We start from the raw sequence: 18,122 nt of genomic DNA on the forward strand, positions 1-18,122 counted from the left end.
CCCAGAATGCCTGGCTCACTGCCTCACCTCCTCCCTTGCAGGACAAGGCTGGGTGGAGGATAGGCAACACCTGTGGCTGCAGGTGCAGCAGGCGACACGCCTGAGGGGTGTGCTCGTTAAGCAGCTTTAAAAGCCTCAGTCTGCTTCAGTCCAGCGCTGGTCATTGTTGCAGCGTTCCTGTCTTGACTGGTCCCTTGTTCCTGGTTCCTAGTTTTTGTGCCCAGTTTCTAGTTAGCGTTTCTTGTTCCTTGTCCTGGAATTCGTATTTGTATGCCTAATTGATTTCTGCCGTTTGGAAATCCCTTTCTCCCTTTCTCTGTCTGCAGGCAGCCTTTCTCTGAGCTTTCCTTTTGCTGTAGCCCAATTGCCTGTGTATTCCTTCTTGCCTCTTGACTTGGGCTTAGGTATTTAGTCATCCTCACTCTTTGCCTCTACTGCCTTCTGGGTTCTTTTTTGATTTACAGGGTTGTGGGTTAGTACTGACTTTTGAGTGGTCTTTCCGGTCCTCGTGAATACGGACATCCAAGTGGTCTTTCCGGTCTTCGTGAGTACTGGCATTCATGTGGTCATTCCGGTCCTTGTGAGTACTGTTTCCAAATTCTTTATTCAGTACCGTCTAGAGTGTCAGCTTACAGATTCTGTCACTGCTTGCCCTCTACGTGGCCTTAGCGCTGTCAGTATCTGTAATAGCATAGTGGGTAAGGAGTTTGCCGACTTTCCTTTCAGTCATAAGGAGGTTCTAAGTGCTTACCCTACATTCCTTTTCATATAGTCGTATACACGAGTCTTGGGTATTGAATGCACGTTGTTATATTCAAGGTTGTTTACTGTGTATTTTGTGCACATTTCCCCTGCCATATCCATCGCCTTCTTCCTTTCCTGACAGAATGACCAGCCGTTGTTCCCGTTTGAACATGGCCAGATTACGAAGGAAAGGCAGCAAGGCCTCTAACAAGTTTATACAGAAAGCTTCCCTTAAAATTACCTGTGAAAATCGAATCTCTGCTCCTGACTTAAATTAACTCCTTGACACGAATGGGTATTTACGTGCAAAGTATTTTTCCCACTGGGTGGCCCATCGTACATTGCCTGATCCTAGCTCTGTCTTTAATTCTGATCCAGAGTCTGTCCGCACAAGCCTTAGCAGTGGAAAACAACACACTGCTAGAATTTATACACACAAGTACCTCTGTTATTGAACCCCATGACTCCGGTTGTGCTTTACCTCAGATTGAACAGTTTCATGATTCAAGCATGAAGAATGGAGGGGTTCCTTGCATATCTTCTGTTTTCTGCCCTCAGTCTACAGCTTACTCCTCTGCACAGATTCTTACTGTGGTCACTAATGCCAAGGGGTCTGATGCCAATAGTCTGCTTAAAAGAAACACAGACCACGTCGGTAAGAGTGAGTATAGATCACAAGACCTGCAAGCAGTAGATGACAATATACAATCAATGCACTTCCAGATGGCTAGGGCAGGATCCAGCCCTGATGCCACCATGCCTTCCCCTGTGCCTACTGATAGGGATGTACAGTTAATGCGGGACATGCTAAAAGAGAATTTGAGGAGTTAAAACAAGAATACATTTCCTTAAAAGAGGAGAATAAGATGTTAGTCTTTTCTGAATACACCTCCAACTTTATCCGTTGATGAAGTGAATACTGTTCAGTCCCTGAGTGCGGAGACTTTTGTAAATCATGATACTTGTCAATATGTAAGATCTAATGGGAGTGAAAGTCTTTTTTTAAGCACAGCGCTTATTCAGGGCACAGGTTCTGACAACTGTCCTACCGTTTGTCAGGAATTGCTGTTAGCTGAAGATTCACAAGCCACTCCTTTACCTGAAGCTTCCTGTGTAGCAGTTTGTCATAACTCTGAGCTTGAACACATACATGCTTCTGATTTCCAAACACAATCCACAATGGTGGCATACACAGAATCAGTCACAACTGTAGGCTTAGGTTCTGCCCTTGATCTAGCTGCTGAGACTGAAGTAGACATTCAAGCTGATGTGGAAAACGATGCTACCTCTGTGTTCGCTCTTCCTTCTGCCAATTTCGGTCACTACGAGCAGTCAAAGACAGTGCAGGATTCATGTTTTGATGGACTCATTCCACAGATTACTGAACCAAAAACCCGGCAGGCGATCCCTGAACTGTTGATTGTTAATCAGCCACTTTCAGAAGCTAAGACAGAGGAATGGTCAATTGACGAAATCCTGATTAACAGAGACTTTACTATGGTGATTCCTCTGGTTGATTTTGACTTCTACAAAGGAAGAGACTCTGTGTCTTCCACTAAGGAGAGGGACGGCAGGGGTACAGCTCAGACTTTGGTTACTGGTGCCAAAGGGTCAACTGCCTTAAAGGGGCTTTCCATTCCTGAACCACAAGTGTGTCTGTCAACTTCTGGGACTTCAGACTGTCCTCCTACTACCATTGACTCTTCAATAATCCTGTCCACAGCTCTGCAGTCATCGTTGGCACACGTATCTTCGATCAATAAAGGAGTGCTATGTCTGCCAGTCACCCAAGAGCCTTCACCATGTACGCAGTCGGAGCCAAAGACCTTGACAAGTTTGTCTTCAGCTAACAAGGCGGCTCCAACTTGCATGCCCTCAGCCTCAGAATTTCCTCTGGCATGTTTGTCTTCGGCTACAGTGACTCATCCAGCAGATTATCCTTCAGCCATGGAGCCTCCGATAGTACATTCTAAGTGCATGTCTTCGGTCCCAGAGCCTACTGCTAGTTTGGCTTCAGTTCATGGGAGACCTGTATCCTGCTCAGCCTCGCTGCCAATATCGGAGGTGTACCTGTCTACACGCTCAGATCCTGCTGCATATTCCTCTGCTCCAGAGATTCCTCCTGAATCCCAACCATTTACTGATGAACGTCCATCTTGCCCTTCTTATGCTTCAGGGGGATCACCAGAATGTCTGCCTTGTACACAAAACAATTCTCCCAACTACTTGACTGTAGCATCAGCGCCTCCCGAATATGCAACATCTGAGCCTGAGACTTCTGCCAGCTCTCTCTTCAGAAACATCAAGCCGGCTCACGACTCGGGAGGGCCTTACATGCGAGGCCGCTGGACTTGCCTGGAGTATTACGAGAGAGAAACGGATGCCATCCACCACGGCCCAGTCACCGAACGAGTAGCCGACCAGGATAGCGGGCTGGACGGTCCGCGTTTGGAGTCCGGTTTGGATCAACCGCTTGACAACCCTTTTGTTGCCGGATCCCACATGAGCCTGAGGGAAGGGACGGGCACAGCCCTCCAGCCGCAGCGCCAGTTGGGTGCTAGTAGCCAAAGGAGGGGAATGTCTGCTGCAGTTCAAGATGTGCCTGTTTTTGCTCCCGCTGCTAGTATGCCTGATGTTCCGAGTACTGTGTCTAACGCTCCTATCAGTATGCCAAACGTTCCTGCGGTTGTATCCCACGTGCAACAAGGTGGCTACTTGACTGGCTACATGACTGTCAATGGGAGTGCCAGCCTCGTACAACCCATTGGATCTCCAGACCTCCAAGGCAAGGAACTTATGCAGGCGAATCCTTGTCACTTTCAACCACAAACCTTTACCCAGATGGATGACAGAGTATCCGAACCTCTACCTCAGCCGCCACCTTCCTCTTCCGAACATAAACATTTCCTGAAACCTGCTGTTTCCTCACCTCCTGTGTGTCCACTCTTGGCAGTGAGGCTAACAGAACTTCTAGCGTTGTCTAAGGCATGTAGCACCAGCCTGCCTCTCTCCTCAAGGATGTATGCATATCCTCTTTCAGTGACTAAGCTTCCTGGACCTTCCAACTCTGCTTCGGGTCCTGCAAGTCCTTCATGCCTTTCTTCGACCCATGAGTCTCTTCCTCACCGAAAACCCACCTATGGCTCTTATAGACTGCGGCCTGATTCTATTCATTCCAGTCCTTCTGCTTCTGCCCGTGGGTCATCGTTTCCGTCAGTGCCACTTCTGAAGACAAAGCGCTCCTGTCATGGAAAGAAGATGTTTTGTGCGAGTAACGGCCGCCTGGAGTCAGCCGTGGAAGGGGGTATAGTGTCACGGCTCGCTCCCTTCGCTCCCGTTCCCGCCACTTGGGGGCATGTTTTGGGGTTTCTTCCCTACTGGACATTTCCTCCGAACCTTATGCTACAGTGTCCTGATGAATTGGGAGCGCTAAAACCTTATTTCCCAAATTACTTCCCTTCCGGATCCATTCCAGGTTTTTGGCAGCCAGCATGCTACTGCTACTCTAATCAAATGACTATGCTTCCCAGAATGCCTGGCTCACTGCCTCACCTCCTCCCTTGCAGGACAAGGCTGGGTGGAGGATAGGCAACACCTGTGGCTGCAGGTGCAGCAGGCGACACGCCTGAGGGGTGTGCTCGTTAAGCAGCTTTAAAAGCCTCAGTCTGCTTCAGTCCAGCACTGGTCATTGTTGCAGCGTTCCTGTCTTGACTGGTCCCTTGTTCCTGGTTCCTAGTTTTTGTGCCCAGTTTCTAGTTAGTGTTTCTTGTTCCTTGTCCTGGAATTCGTATTTGTATGCCTAATTGATTTCTGCCGTTTGGAAATCCCTTTCTCCCTTTCTCTGTCTGCAGGCAGCCTTTCTCTGAGCTTTCCTTTTGCTGTAGCCCAATTGCCTGTGTTCACTGTTTCCTAGAAATTGTCCTTTGCTACTGAAAGACTTGTTGCATTAATCTTTCCTTTACAGGTTTAGTTTCCTGCCTTTTCACCTTGGATGGGTGGGAAAGTTTCCCTTTTGATATCGTTTTCACTGCTCCTGATCCTTGCCTTCTATTGGGATCCATGCCATGTTTTCCTTTACACTTTTACATTTATTTCCTATTTATTATTAGGTGTGGGAAGCTGTTATAACTAGCTCCTGTGTGATTATCTTTTGTTTTCCACACTGTACTATTCCTTCTTGCCTCTTGACTTGGGCTTAGGTATTTAGTCATCCTCAATCTTTGCCTTTACTGCCTTCTGGGTTCTTGTTTGATTTACAGGGTTGTGGGTTAGTACTGACTTTTGAGTGGTCTTTCCGGTCCTCGTGAATACGGACATCCAAGTGGTCTTTCCGGTCTTCGTGAGTACTGGCATTCATGTGGTCATTCCGGTCCTTGTGAGTACTGTTTCCAAATTCTTTATTCAGTACCGTCTAGAGTGTCAGCTTACAGATTCTGTCACTGCTTGCCCTCTACGTGGCCTTAGCGCTGTCAGTATCTGTAATAGCATAGTGGGTAAGGAGTTTGCCGACTTTCCTTTCAGTCATAAGGAGGTTCTAAGTGCTTACCCTACATTCCTTTTCATATAGTGGTATACACGAGTCTTGGGTATTGAATGCACGTTGTTATATTCAAGGTTGTTTACTGTGTATTTTGTGCACATTTCCCCTGCCATATCCATCACCTTCTTCCTTTCCTGACAATTTCACAAATGTGCCCTACATTTAGTCGCTGCTTTAAGCACCATACACTTTTGTAACCTGCTCAAGTCACCTACCCTTGAAAAGGTCTGCCTGTGCTCTTTCACAACATGTATGCTTGCCATTCCTCACCACATTGGTTTTCCTGATTTACACATGCTAAGTACTTCTGTTCAGGCCGTAAGCATAAGACTCCTGTGTACCATGGCTCAGTGTTTGGCTTGTGGTATTGCTTGTTTTGTGAAACAATACAAAAAATGTGTACTTTCCTAATTGCAAGAGTCGGGGGAATGTAGCGGAGCATTGTTTTTCTCGAAATTCATAGAAGCCATTGCCATACCAAGCCAACCATGCCCACCACATACCTTTTATTTCGGTCATTTTCCCGCTTTTCCCCCAATCTATAGCATTTTCCCCTACCTAGTTCTTGCCTGACCTACGCAAATCACCCCTTCCTAAACTTGGAATTATGGCTACTTTTCAGAAATGTATGTCTTTCTGTCCTCCAATTCGGCTTTCCTACCCTTTTCTTCCATTCCGTCCATGCATGTCCAATTGGCAAAAATGGCCAAAATCGCCTACCTCTCACAAAACGGTTGATAACCACATCAGAATAATGTTTTTCGATTCCACTCAACCTGTTCTTGAAAGCCAGGAAATTGGGGAATTCAGCACAGCAAACCATTTGTTCCTAGCTCTTACAAGGAAAAAAACACAGGCTGCTTTGTACATCATTTTATTCGCATTTTTTGAAAAAACACAAAATATTCGCCCTTTTTGGTTATTTTCTCTCACCACCCTACAGCAACCTAGGATTCGACCGCCTACATGTGGGAAAAAAAGGGGCCAAATTTGACCAAGATATCTCATGTAACAAAAAAGTTACAAGGCATTGAATGGCCACATACTGAAATCACCAAAAAAGGCCTTGGCACTGGGGGAAATACCCATGGCACTTAAAGGGTTAAGGAAGTTTTTGATAGTGAGGGGGCACTGGAAAGCATCTTCACTGACAATGGTGTTCAGTTTGTCTTGCAGGAGATGATGGATTTCCTAAGTGAAAGGGGGATTGAGCACCATGGGACAGTGTTACATAATCCCAGCGCCAATTGGTTAGTTGAACATGGTAACACATTGGTCAAGGAAGTGATCCAGTTGTCCCTAGCAAATGGTTTGGATTGGAGATTGATTCTGGTGGACGCTGTCAAGGTGAGCAGGGACACTCCAAACAGGCTCACAGGGTGTGCACCTTTTGAACTTATTAGGGGGTAGGCGGAGAGGCAATAAACTCCAGTTTTGTTGGTGGGGTGGTGGCACACCGTCGAAGGTGGATCTGGGGGGCTATAGTAGCTTTGGCAAGGGAAAGGCAGAAAGCATGTGCGGAGTGACAAAACAGGCATTGTGTGGAGTGTGCTGTCGGCTTGGGTGGCGTGGTGCCGGTGAGGAGCCCCCGTTTTGTAAAGAAGGGGTTACCAGTTTTCTTGCCCCCCCCTTCTCCAATAAGGTGGTTGGAGTGGGGCAAGATTATGTTGGTTTTTATGATGGGACTGTGCAAAGCAAGAGGAGGATTGCCATCCAAGATGTGTTGGGCGCTTGGTGGACAGATGGTGGCTTGTCTGACAAAATGGGTGGGGCAGTCTGTGAAGGTTTTGTGGCTATCTTAACCTGGAGGGCCACAAACCTCTTTTGTCTAAACGATGACAAAACAGGAATCCTACTTGTTGGTACTCCAGCCCATCTTGCCAAACTTGCTCCCGCCAATAAGGCATTCACCATCGATGGCCCATCTACCCAGACGCCACCTCCAGCATGATGCGGCAGGTCCACCACATTGCTTCCACTGCAGCCTATGTCACCAAGCTCATCAATGCCAGCAACGGTTCTTCCCCACTGAAAATCTCCTTAACATTGCCCACGCCATCATAGGCTGAAACCTTGATTACTGCAACACACTCCTATGTGGCTCCACCAAAGGAAACCTCAACAAGCGTCAAATTATCCAGAACAATGCACTCCTTGCTGCCCTCAACCTTGGCATACATGACCACGTCCCTGATGGCAGATGAAATATCCACTGGCTCTATATCAAAGAAAGGATCAAATTCAAATTCCTTTCCATCATCCACCGCTGACTCGCTAAAACTGCCCCATCCTACCTCTCGCAGAGACTCACGAAACACTGCATTTCCAGACCTCTACGATCTAATCACAACCATCATTGCCAGATTCAAGCGCAGTAGAGCGGGTGGCTCCCATCATTCCAAGATTCAAGCGCAGCAGAGCCGGTGGCTCCAGCTTCCCTGTCACTGCTGCCACGCTTTGGAACTCACTCCCCCTTTCCCTGCGAATGGAGCCATCCTACATCATCTTCGGAAAACATCTGAAGATATGGTTTATTTAATTAACAGGCTTCCTTCTTATCTATCCCCTCGTTTTTCTGCTCCTCTCCTTCCTTCTCATCTGTAACTAGCGCCTTGACGCCCACTGGCTTAGCGTGCTGCTACAAATAAATAAATAAAGTGATGGTCCAGTAGCTGCATTTGATAGGGTTGAGGAGCGCATGGACCAAAGGTGGGTGATGATGCCGGCAGCGGTAGTCGGGCATCTTTTGGGCGTGCAGCTGTCAGCAGGGAAGTTGTCAGTGGGGACTCTGCGACTGCAGTGACGGGCGTACGTTGTTCCAGTAGGGTCAGAAGGCCGTCAAGGAAGTTGGATAATTATATTGGAGATTAACATTTTTCCGTTCCAGGTCACATAGAGGTTGACAAGTTTTCCTTCAAAGTGTTGACAAGTTTGCTCCATGTTGGTTTTACTGAAATGTTTTCTTGTTCCTTTCATTAGTTGTTTTTCCCCTCTCCCCACTGCCTTTTTCCTTCCCAGTTATTTAGTTGTTGATGCAATAAGGGAGGGAGGTGTGTGGTAGCATCGGGTGAGAGCGTGCGTGTCTGCGAACGTGTGTGCGCGCGCTTGGCTGAGAATGTTCGTGTTTTGAGTGCTGTAGACCGTTACAATAAACCGTGGGGTGCCACAATTCATACTTACCTTCTGTGTGGCCTCTCTCTTCCTGGCAGGGGTCAGTGGCACCACAAACTTTTTATCCGTATTTCGCAATCCTGTATAGAATCTTGAACAGGAATCGAGGGGTTAGAGAAAGACTGTTCAAAGTTAAAAGCACCTAATGTTGTCAAAAGGTCTAAGTGTGATATGTCCAGTTTGACCATTCAGAAACATCCTGGAGTAATGATCTGTGGGGAACCGGGAAGGCGTAATAAAAGAGAATTTCCCAGGCTTAGCAGTGGTCCAGGGAGTCAATGGGACTACCTTCACCAGGGTGGGCACAGCAGTATTCATGTGGAGCTCCCGTTCCTTGATGGAGAGCACCCTTTAGACAGGAGCTGCCAGCCAGGCGGCAGTGACAGTGGGTGTTCCCCATCCCCATGGGGAACACCAATCAGTGAGCCAGGGACTTCGGTGGTGGTAGAGAAGCACAGCACCCCTCCTTTCAATGGGCCACCATGAAAGCACAGACCTGAGCCGCTCGGTGTAGTCTTATGTGTTGCCCTTCCTGGCCACAGGGAGCCGTAGACAACTGACAGCAGGATCAACCAGGTATTGTTTTTTTCGAAAGCCCTCAATGGAGTAACAGCTTGATGCTCCAGTGTGAGGTGTGGGCATTCATCAACCGTTTACAACAGCGCTCCACTTGCACCATGCCTGGTGCTCTTTGTTTTGCTTTGAAGGGTCCCCTGCCTGTCTCACGTGCCGGGGCGGGGGTCCTTCACTCCTTTTTGCCCCATAGAAGGGGGTTGCATGCCCCGTCCCCTTTGAGCTATCCTCCGCCCTGAGGATAGCCTTGGCCAGGTCAATAAATCTATATAGTTATGATTTCGATCTGGAGGCCACTAGTTACCACCCACTACCCTGAGTCTCAGGCACCTCCCACAGTACTCATGAATTCCCAGAAATCTGCTCTAAGAAAGGAGGAACAGGAAATGGGAACCTCACTCTTGACCACTTGTGAATTATGTTTTAATTTCATAACAGGCCTGCTCTCCCTTGTGGGACGGCAGAGAACAGCTGGTGCCTCATCTGAGGTGTTCCCTTGGTTGTACCCTATCCCAAGTCAGTGTCCCTATCTACCAGTGGATGAACAAGTAATGGTTCCTCTGTGTCAGGAATCGGGTTCGACACCTCCATTCACAAGAGAAAGTCCGCTCCAGGCATAAAGATCAAACTAAAGCCATAGCTCTCAACTCACACGCTTTTGGCGGGTGTCACCCGCCTTGTAAACAGCTGACTCACCCGCCAAGCCTCCTGCACGCCCATTCGTTTCAATGGGCCTCTCACCCGCCAAAAATAAAATCGGGTGTTTTCACCCGCCTTTGCGACACAAATGGTTGAGAGCTATGCTAAAGCTATCAAAGGTAGGGCGGTTGGAAATCACGCACGTTCCTTGCTCCAACAGCGTTCACCGTTCTTGTCCCGGTACAGGTTGCCATGGAGACAAAGAACGCTTTCCGTCATGATTCCGGAAGTAATTCATCAGCTGTGGGTCGCGCTGCACAAAGACGCACGCAGTGCACTATGTAAACCCACCCCCTGCAGCTAACGGTGCTTCTGATTAAAGTTACTAGACCTCTTTTTGGTTCTTGCTTTGGCTTTGACCGACAGACTTGTCTGTTATCCCTCGCACAGTCTTTTTTTGTTTCGTTATTGATTCCCGACCTCGTATCCTGTGCCTTTCCCTCCTCTGCCTTCTACGAACCTACTCTTGTCTGACTTCCCGGATTCCGACGCGGACCGCTACTGGATTGCCCCCGCCACCCGTATCTGTTCCTTACGTTCCCAGCACAACGCCAGACCCGGAAACCCTAACAACCTTCTTTTGTTACCAGACCCAGAGTGCTATACGGATTGCCACCAATACACGTCCTGAACTCTTCATTGCTTGCACGTTACTTGGCCCGGAGTGCTACACAGATTGCTACTGACACACGTTCTGTACATTACGCTGCTCGCACGTTGTCATACTTGGAAAGACCTATCGGACTGTTGTTGTCTTTATTATCATATCAAGGAACATTTCATCTTGCCACTTTTTAGATGCCTGTTCCATCATCTCTCAATTTCCTTCCACCTGGTTGTCTCACACTTAGGACTTACCTAGCACCAGGACTTGAGACGCTTGATGAAAGGTGCTTTAGGCATCCTCATGCTGTCGGGATAGGTTTGAGGATACAACTGGGACTTACCTAGGTGTCCGCATGCCGTCTGGGTAGAAACCTGGATTGCTGCTCACCGCCTTCATAATCCTGCCAGATCATTGGGGAATCAACAGGGAACTCTTCATCTGTCATCAACCTGTTGTGGTGGTAAGAAAGATATACATCTGAGGCAGGCGCTGTTGAGAAGCCTGCAAGATGGCTGCCTAGCTTTCAAGCTCCGTGCCCGACTGCTGTATATCCGCCCGCATCAGCGGTTCCCTGCACCATCCAACGCTGGGAGTGAGCGGATCGTGCTTGCCGTCCTCGGAGCGACATATTGATCCATGTCGGGGTGAAAAACGTAACTTTATCACCGAGCAGGACCCTTCTTTCTCCTGACCTGGCCTCCCGCTCACTGAGGCCTACCGGGCCATGTGTTGTTGCTGCGGGCCTGGCCCCTGTATGCTTCTGCGATTTCGACTTCCTAAACCTGGAGGAGCGGCTGTCTGCCTCTGGTGCCCTGTGGAGCCGCACACTATCGCCGCAGGGTTGGCCCTCCGGAGGCCGCTGGAGCGGCAGACTATATTTCCTCCTTGCCTGGCCGCCTGCGTAACTGAACCTCTGCGCGTCGCTTGGGCGGTGCTTCTCTCCCGGTCCTGTCCCCCCTGAGGCGAGGGGTGCCTGCAGTTGTTGCTGTCCCGAGCGGCTCCTCATTGCTGGCTCGCCCTGAGGACGGGTGGGCGCGGCGGGTGCGACCGGTGGTGTGGTGGTGATTACGGCTGTTGGCTGCCCCATTGACTCATCCACTCATTCAGCCCCACTGGGGCTGCCGAGGCAATACCGCCGTCCCGGAGAGATAACACAGCCTCCCCCGCCTGCGCCCGGCCCGCCGTCCGCCCTCCCCACGAGGTGCCTATGGTGCTGTGCTGACTGCGGCCACACGCCACGAAATTGGACACTGCGGCCCACCCGCATATCTTCTTCTCGATCCCCTGAGAGTGGTCTGGGACGGCTGAGGCCTTGGCCGCGGCTGAAAGACTTGAACTTTGTGCCAGCAGGTGAGGAGGTGGGGGGCTGCGGTTGGTTGTGCTGAGCCCCTGTGTGCTTAACCCGCGCTGGGCTTGCCTGCAACGTGTGTCCCACCGGATCTGGGGTCCCTATACTTATCAAACTGCTGCGGAACCGTAGGCCCGGGGCGATAAACTGGACTTTGTGGCCCCTCCGGCCTGTGATTTGGCATCCCGCTTCCCGACTTGGTCGAGGAGCCAATAGCTGATGGCTGAAGAGGTGAACGTCGACCCGCACAGGTGGTCCACCCTATGCGCTGCTAACACATGCATCGTCTATATCTCCCTTGTTGTACTCATGAACCTTGCATTCTCTATATCCTCTGCAAAGTGTAACCTGTTGTTTTGGCTCCCTGAATTGCACTAATTGATACCGCTACATGATACATGGTGCGTTGCACCAATCTCACACTCAAGTTGGATTAACGGTAACAGCGACCCCCGCTACAGCTGCAATGCCGAGTTTGGCATGTTATGACCGTTGGATGCGCCTCAGTTGGGCGCGCATGCAGGTGTGCCCCTGTTCCGTTGGGCGCGCCTTTGTTGGGTCTTGGGGGGGGGGGGGTTTATGCACTGCTTGGTTGGGGAGGGCAGTGAGGGTGGGGGGTGGCAAGGTTGAGGGATGTTATCTCAAAAATGGCAAGGAGAGTGTGGCTTGGAGGGTGGAAAGGTGTCACTGCATCGGTAATCATCACATGGTCAACAATCAAAGCTATGCGATGCTGGGATGTCCCATAAAGGCGTAACATGGCTATTAGGCTAATGTCATGGAATGTTCGGGGGCTCAGTAATTTCACAAAGGCCCGCAGGATAACGGCATACGCTCAGAGGCATGGGGCCAATATTCTCCTTTTACAAGAAACCCACGCACTTGCACATCTCTCTTCCTCTCTGGCACCGGCATGGGGCGCCAATAAATTGTACACTGCATATTCCTCTCAGTCCAGGGGTGTTCTAACCTTGATTCACAAATCAGTGGAATTTTCCTCACGCACTAGCCACATAGATCGAGAGGGTAGATACGTGATCCTCCATTGTCTATTAGCTAACACGGAGTGCCTCCTGGTCAACACATACGCCCCGAGCATAGACACCCCCGACTTCTTCGATGATATCAATAGCCTACTTCTGAGATACATCGGGATCCCGGTTATTTGGGGGGGGGGGCATGAATCTCATTCTAAACACTGTGCTTGACAGGTCAGGCACTGCACACAGGGCGATGTCCAGAGCCGCTCGTCGGCTCCAGGCTCACATGGGCCCAGCTGGCCTAATTGACGCCTGGAGAGCACATAACCCACTGGCCAGGGAGTACACGTTTTACTCTTCTGCACACGACAGTCATTCCAGAATCGATCTCTTCCTCCTGTCGGCCGGGTTGATGGGGAAGAAACTCAGCATGCAGATATTACCACGCACACTTTCAGACCACTCCCCAGTGACACTTGACATTACCCTACAGCCTGCATTGCCTCGTCACTCCAACTGGTGCTTTAAATCTGAGGAACTATATGACATAGTTTTTAAGGCCGACATCCTTGCGGATATCAATTCGTTTTTTGACAACAATAAACGTCATGACACAACTGATGAGGTCCGGTGGGAGGCTTTCAAGGTGTTCATCAGAGGGATGTGTATCTCTAGGGAAGCAGGGGTCCTGAAAGACATTAGGAACTCTTTACAATGCTCCGAGTCAAAACTCAAGGAACTATAGCGTGAAGACGCCTCTGCTCCCTTCCCGCCCAAATTGGCACAGATACGTGCGGAATTGGAGACATTTGAGGCACATGCCCTTACGGAGATACGAGCTGCAATGGGTCGTGCATAATATCGTAAGTATGGCGAGGGGCAAAGACCCTGTCGAACCCTGGCCAGGCTGGCCCGGATTGAGGGGGGCAGAACCCATATTGACAGTATTAGGAGCAAGGACGGTGTCCGACATTGGGCTGACCAACCCATTCTTGAGACCTTTTCGGAATTTTATGCTGCCCTCTATGCCCCGCAGAGTGAGCATAGCCCTCAGGACCTGGATCGTCTCCTTGACAGTATCCCCATGTCCTATATATCCCACGCCACTAAAGAGCAGCTGGACGCTCCCATCTCTCCTGACGAGATTACTGAGGCTATGTCCGCCCTCCCCAAGGGCAAGGCCCTGGTCCAGATGGCCTGACCGCTGAATTTTATCAAGAGCATGTTGCTCTACTGGCCCCACGCCTGCATGAGGTGTGGGACGAGTCCCTCCGCCTTGCCACTCTTCCCACAATCCCTACATGAGGCTATTATCACTGTACTCCCCAAGCCGGGCAAACCCCCGGAGGAGTGTGGCTCCTACAGACCTCTTTCTCTTATGAATACAGACACCAAAATATTCGCCAAGATCATTTAGAACAGGTTCCTCCCCATCATGACGTACCTAATCCACCCGGACCAAAGCGGCTTTGTCCCTACCCGCTCCACTGCTTTAAATATCCAGCGCCTATTCAATGTCATCTCTAGAATCGACCCTAAAGCTGACGCGGTTGCCGTGACATTAGATGACCAAAAGGCGTTTGATATGGTTTCATGGCAGTACTTGTGGGCAGTGCTGGAGAAGATGGGAATCGGCCCACGCATGCTCTTCTATATCAAGCTGCTTTACACAAACCCAATGGCCAGAGTCCTGGTAAATTCTCATCTCTCAGCTCCCTTTGCCCTCCACAGAGGGTCGCGCCAGGGGTGCCCATTCTCCCCCCTACTATTTCCGATGGCTATCGAGCCAATGGCGGACAGTGTAAGAGACAAACATACTCGTAAGGGGATTCGCCTGCGTGACACGCCCGAAATTATATCATTGTATGCGGACGACGTGCTTCTGTATATCAGGGACCCCTCGATCCACTTGGACCCAATCATCCGTGAGATAATCAAAATAGGTACATTTTCGGGCTTCACTATAAATTACACCAAATCAGATATCTTCTCTCTCACACCTGCAACCCCTCGACCATCATGCGAATTCCTACTCAGGTGGGCCCCAGAAGGTATTAAATATCTCGGGGTTCAGGTCTCTCTGTCTAGATCCTCCCTACTTGCTGACAACTATGTTGCTGCTGCACAGTACGCGGAGGCTAGAATGAAGAGGTGGAGTAGTCTCCCCCTATCCCTAGCGGGAAGACTGTCGCTAATCAAAATGATTATAGTTCCAAAGCTCCTATACATATTCGCCAACGTCCCACTCTGGCCCGGGAAGCACTATTTCACAGACTTACATGCGGGGTTCGCCAGGTTCCTGTGGCACTCCGGGGCCGTCCGCAGGAAAGGGCAGCATATGACTTTACCATACGAGAAAGGGGGTTTCAACGCGCCGTATATAGCTCGATACTGGATTACTGCACAAGCCCAACACGCAACTCACTGGTATAAACACCAAGACCCATCTCCTCATGTCAAGCTCGAGATCCTGGCAACCGAGGACATAAATGTTATGTCCCTGATCCTATTCCACTCGTATCAATCCGACGCCCCCGGCTGACCCAGTGGCCACCACAATCAGGGCATGGAAACTGATGCTGCAACCCCACTCTGACCTCCGTCCGTACTATAAATGGCTGCCCATATGGTCATTCCCAGGCCTCGCCCCCACAAAGGATGTCCTCCTCATGCGACACTGGCTGGACCTGGGGTATCGGGCGCTTTCTGACCTGTTCCCCGAGGGGAAATTCATCACCCCGCAGACATGGAGGCCAGGACACTCTGGCTCACCAATGGAGTTACTGCAATACTTTAGACTCAGAGCGGCAGTGCAGGACATGTGGCCCTCGTGCCCGGATGAACCCCCAGAGTCCACCGAAATCTGCTACATTGCGAACTCTGCAGGGGTTAGGGGCATGATATCCGCTCTTTACAAAATGTTGATAGAACGTTCTGCAGAACCATCCTATAAGATTTGGGATGCATGGAGCCAATAACTGGGGTTGGCAATCACTGACGAGATGTGGGCGAAAATGTGTACACACACACGTAAGGTCTCCCTCAACGCTAGATTTAGATGTGTGCAATTCAAACTCCTTAATCGCCTGTATTATACTCCTCATGCGGTTGGGAAGTTTGCACGAAATCAGCCCCACGTTAGCCAGAGATGCAAATCCAACGAGGCGGATCACGCACACATGTTCTGGTCCTGTGGGGCGCTGGCCCCGTTTTGGGAGGCTGTGCTCGAGGCCCTCTAGGAGATGGTGGGGTTCCGGATTGATCCTCACCCCCTGGCTGTGTTGTTCGGTCGGTGGGAGGGAGAGGGGGCAAGAGGGGTTGCTAAATTTTTGACCGTGGGAGCTATAGTGGCCAAGAGATGCATTCTGCAGTGCTGGAAGTGGCGATCCCCCCCCTACGCTAGAAATGTGGCTAAAGGCTCTCACTTGGACACAGGTGTGTGAGGAGGACTATATCAATACATTGCCTGTGAATGCTCACCCCAAAAACGTGTGAACAGAGTTCTGTAGCTATTTGAACAGCAAAGCTGATCTGGAGCTCTTATCCTCGCCCCCATTGCCAGATCAGACAAGGGTGTAGGCTGAACTGTGGGTCCCCTCACTGGACTTGACTTGTTTTTCGTGAATGTGCCTGCCCTGTTACTAATGCACTGATTGTTTGTCCGTACCCTTAAACATGTAACACGTTTTTGTTGATGTAGTATGTAATGCACCTGCTACTGCTCCTTGCCAATAAAGAGAAGTTTAAAAAAATAAATTAAAAAAAAGAGATATACATCTGATTTATATCCTTAAAGTTCTATCCTGTCCGCTTTCTCTGAAATTTCATTGGTTATCTGTCAGAGTCCAGTACTGGGATCATGGGGACCTTCCATCATCGCCCTAGACTGACCTAATTTCATCCTTGCATACAATCAAGGTTGGTCTCTCTTCATCGAGGTTGTGGGGGTTTTCAGTATACAGTTTCAGGGTACTGAATTTGTTCTTTGTTTATGTTCTTACATCCAGTGAGTCGTGGGCGTGTCTCCTCTTTTGACTGCTAGATCTCTCTGTCTGTTTCTATTCTGAACAGCAGAGAGTTACAACAGTAGGAAGAATTCTTCGGCTACTGTGTGGGCTCTCTGGACATTGTTTCCCCTTTCCTGAGGAACATCTATCTGACGTTGGGTCTTAACACTCTGCCACGTCCAGAGTATTGGTGACTATGGATACAGGATCAGGACACAACTCGGGAGGAAGACTTGTAAATTAGGGATCAGGTTCCCTTGGATCTTTAAATGTGGGCATAGGAACCCACCCTATTATCTGATCAATAAAAGGGTTGTAGTGGACACCAAACTGGTCGCCTTCAGCGTCTGCATCATCACTTGCTTCTAGGAGGCCTTCCTATGGGTTCATTGTCTCTGTAGCTTGAGAAGCATCCAGGAAGTCAGGGCTTAGTCGCTGCTGTCTAGTCATTGTCACCTTGGGCCACGCTTCTTCCATCACTGCCAGGTACTAACCTGACCTTCTCCCCAACTTGGAGCAGGTGTTTCCGTTACAAGGTCTTGATGTTCGTTGGCTGTCCTTCCTCTCCCAGTCCCTAGAAAGGGGATTGTCCCAACTGATACTTTATGATGAACGGTTGTAACTCCGACTTATCACTCATCTTGTTCTGTCCTCTCTTTGCCATGCTGCAGATCAATACACATCGCCAGGCTGAAGAGCGTGGAACTTGACTGTGGCATTGTATCTGCTGTTGTTTCCTTCTGTGGTCCACTCTGCAACTGCCTGGGTGAGCTGATGGGCTTGCTCTAGTTGATGTTTGAGCCGCTTAACATAGCTGCCTTAGTTCTCACTGTCTGTTCCATCACCAGACATTCCAAAACACAGGTCTACAGGCAGCCGGGTGCCCCTTCCGAACATCAGGTAATATGGTGTAAACCTGATGGCATTATTCCTCGTGCAGTTGTAAGCCCTGATCCAGCATCTGTTTAATGAGTGTCGACTCGAATACCCGTCCCTGGTTGGAATGAATCCTGCCCGGCCAACTGTAGTGCATGAAATTCTTTCCCCACATCATGCAGGCAACTGCAGTGGCATGCTAATCCTTCATGGGGGATGCTTGTGTGTACAGAGTACAGTAATTTGTCACCACCAGGATGTTCTGTAAACCATGCCTGTCCATCTCCAAACTGAAGAAGTAGATGCATACAAGATCCATGGACAATGAACTCTGCAAGTGATGACGATATGCTGCTGGACGAGCCGCAGTCTTCCTGGTCTTGTGACACACCTGGCACCATGCTGGCAATAATACGCTACATTGGCTGATAATTTAGGCCAGAAAAGCTTTGGTGGACCAATTTGAGGGTTCTATCACTGCCAAGACTAGTTGGAACAAAGGGATTTCATCTTGAGTCAAACGCTTTAGCTCAGATACCTACAGGCTGATATGTCCCTCAGCTGGGGATCCTAAGCA

Source organism: Ambystoma mexicanum, chromosome 3p (assembly GCF_040938575.1).
Source record: "Ambystoma mexicanum isolate Mex_15411 chromosome 3p, UKY_AmexF1_1, whole genome shotgun sequence".
Taxonomy (NCBI): domain Eukaryota; kingdom Metazoa; phylum Chordata; class Amphibia; order Caudata; family Ambystomatidae; genus Ambystoma; species Ambystoma mexicanum.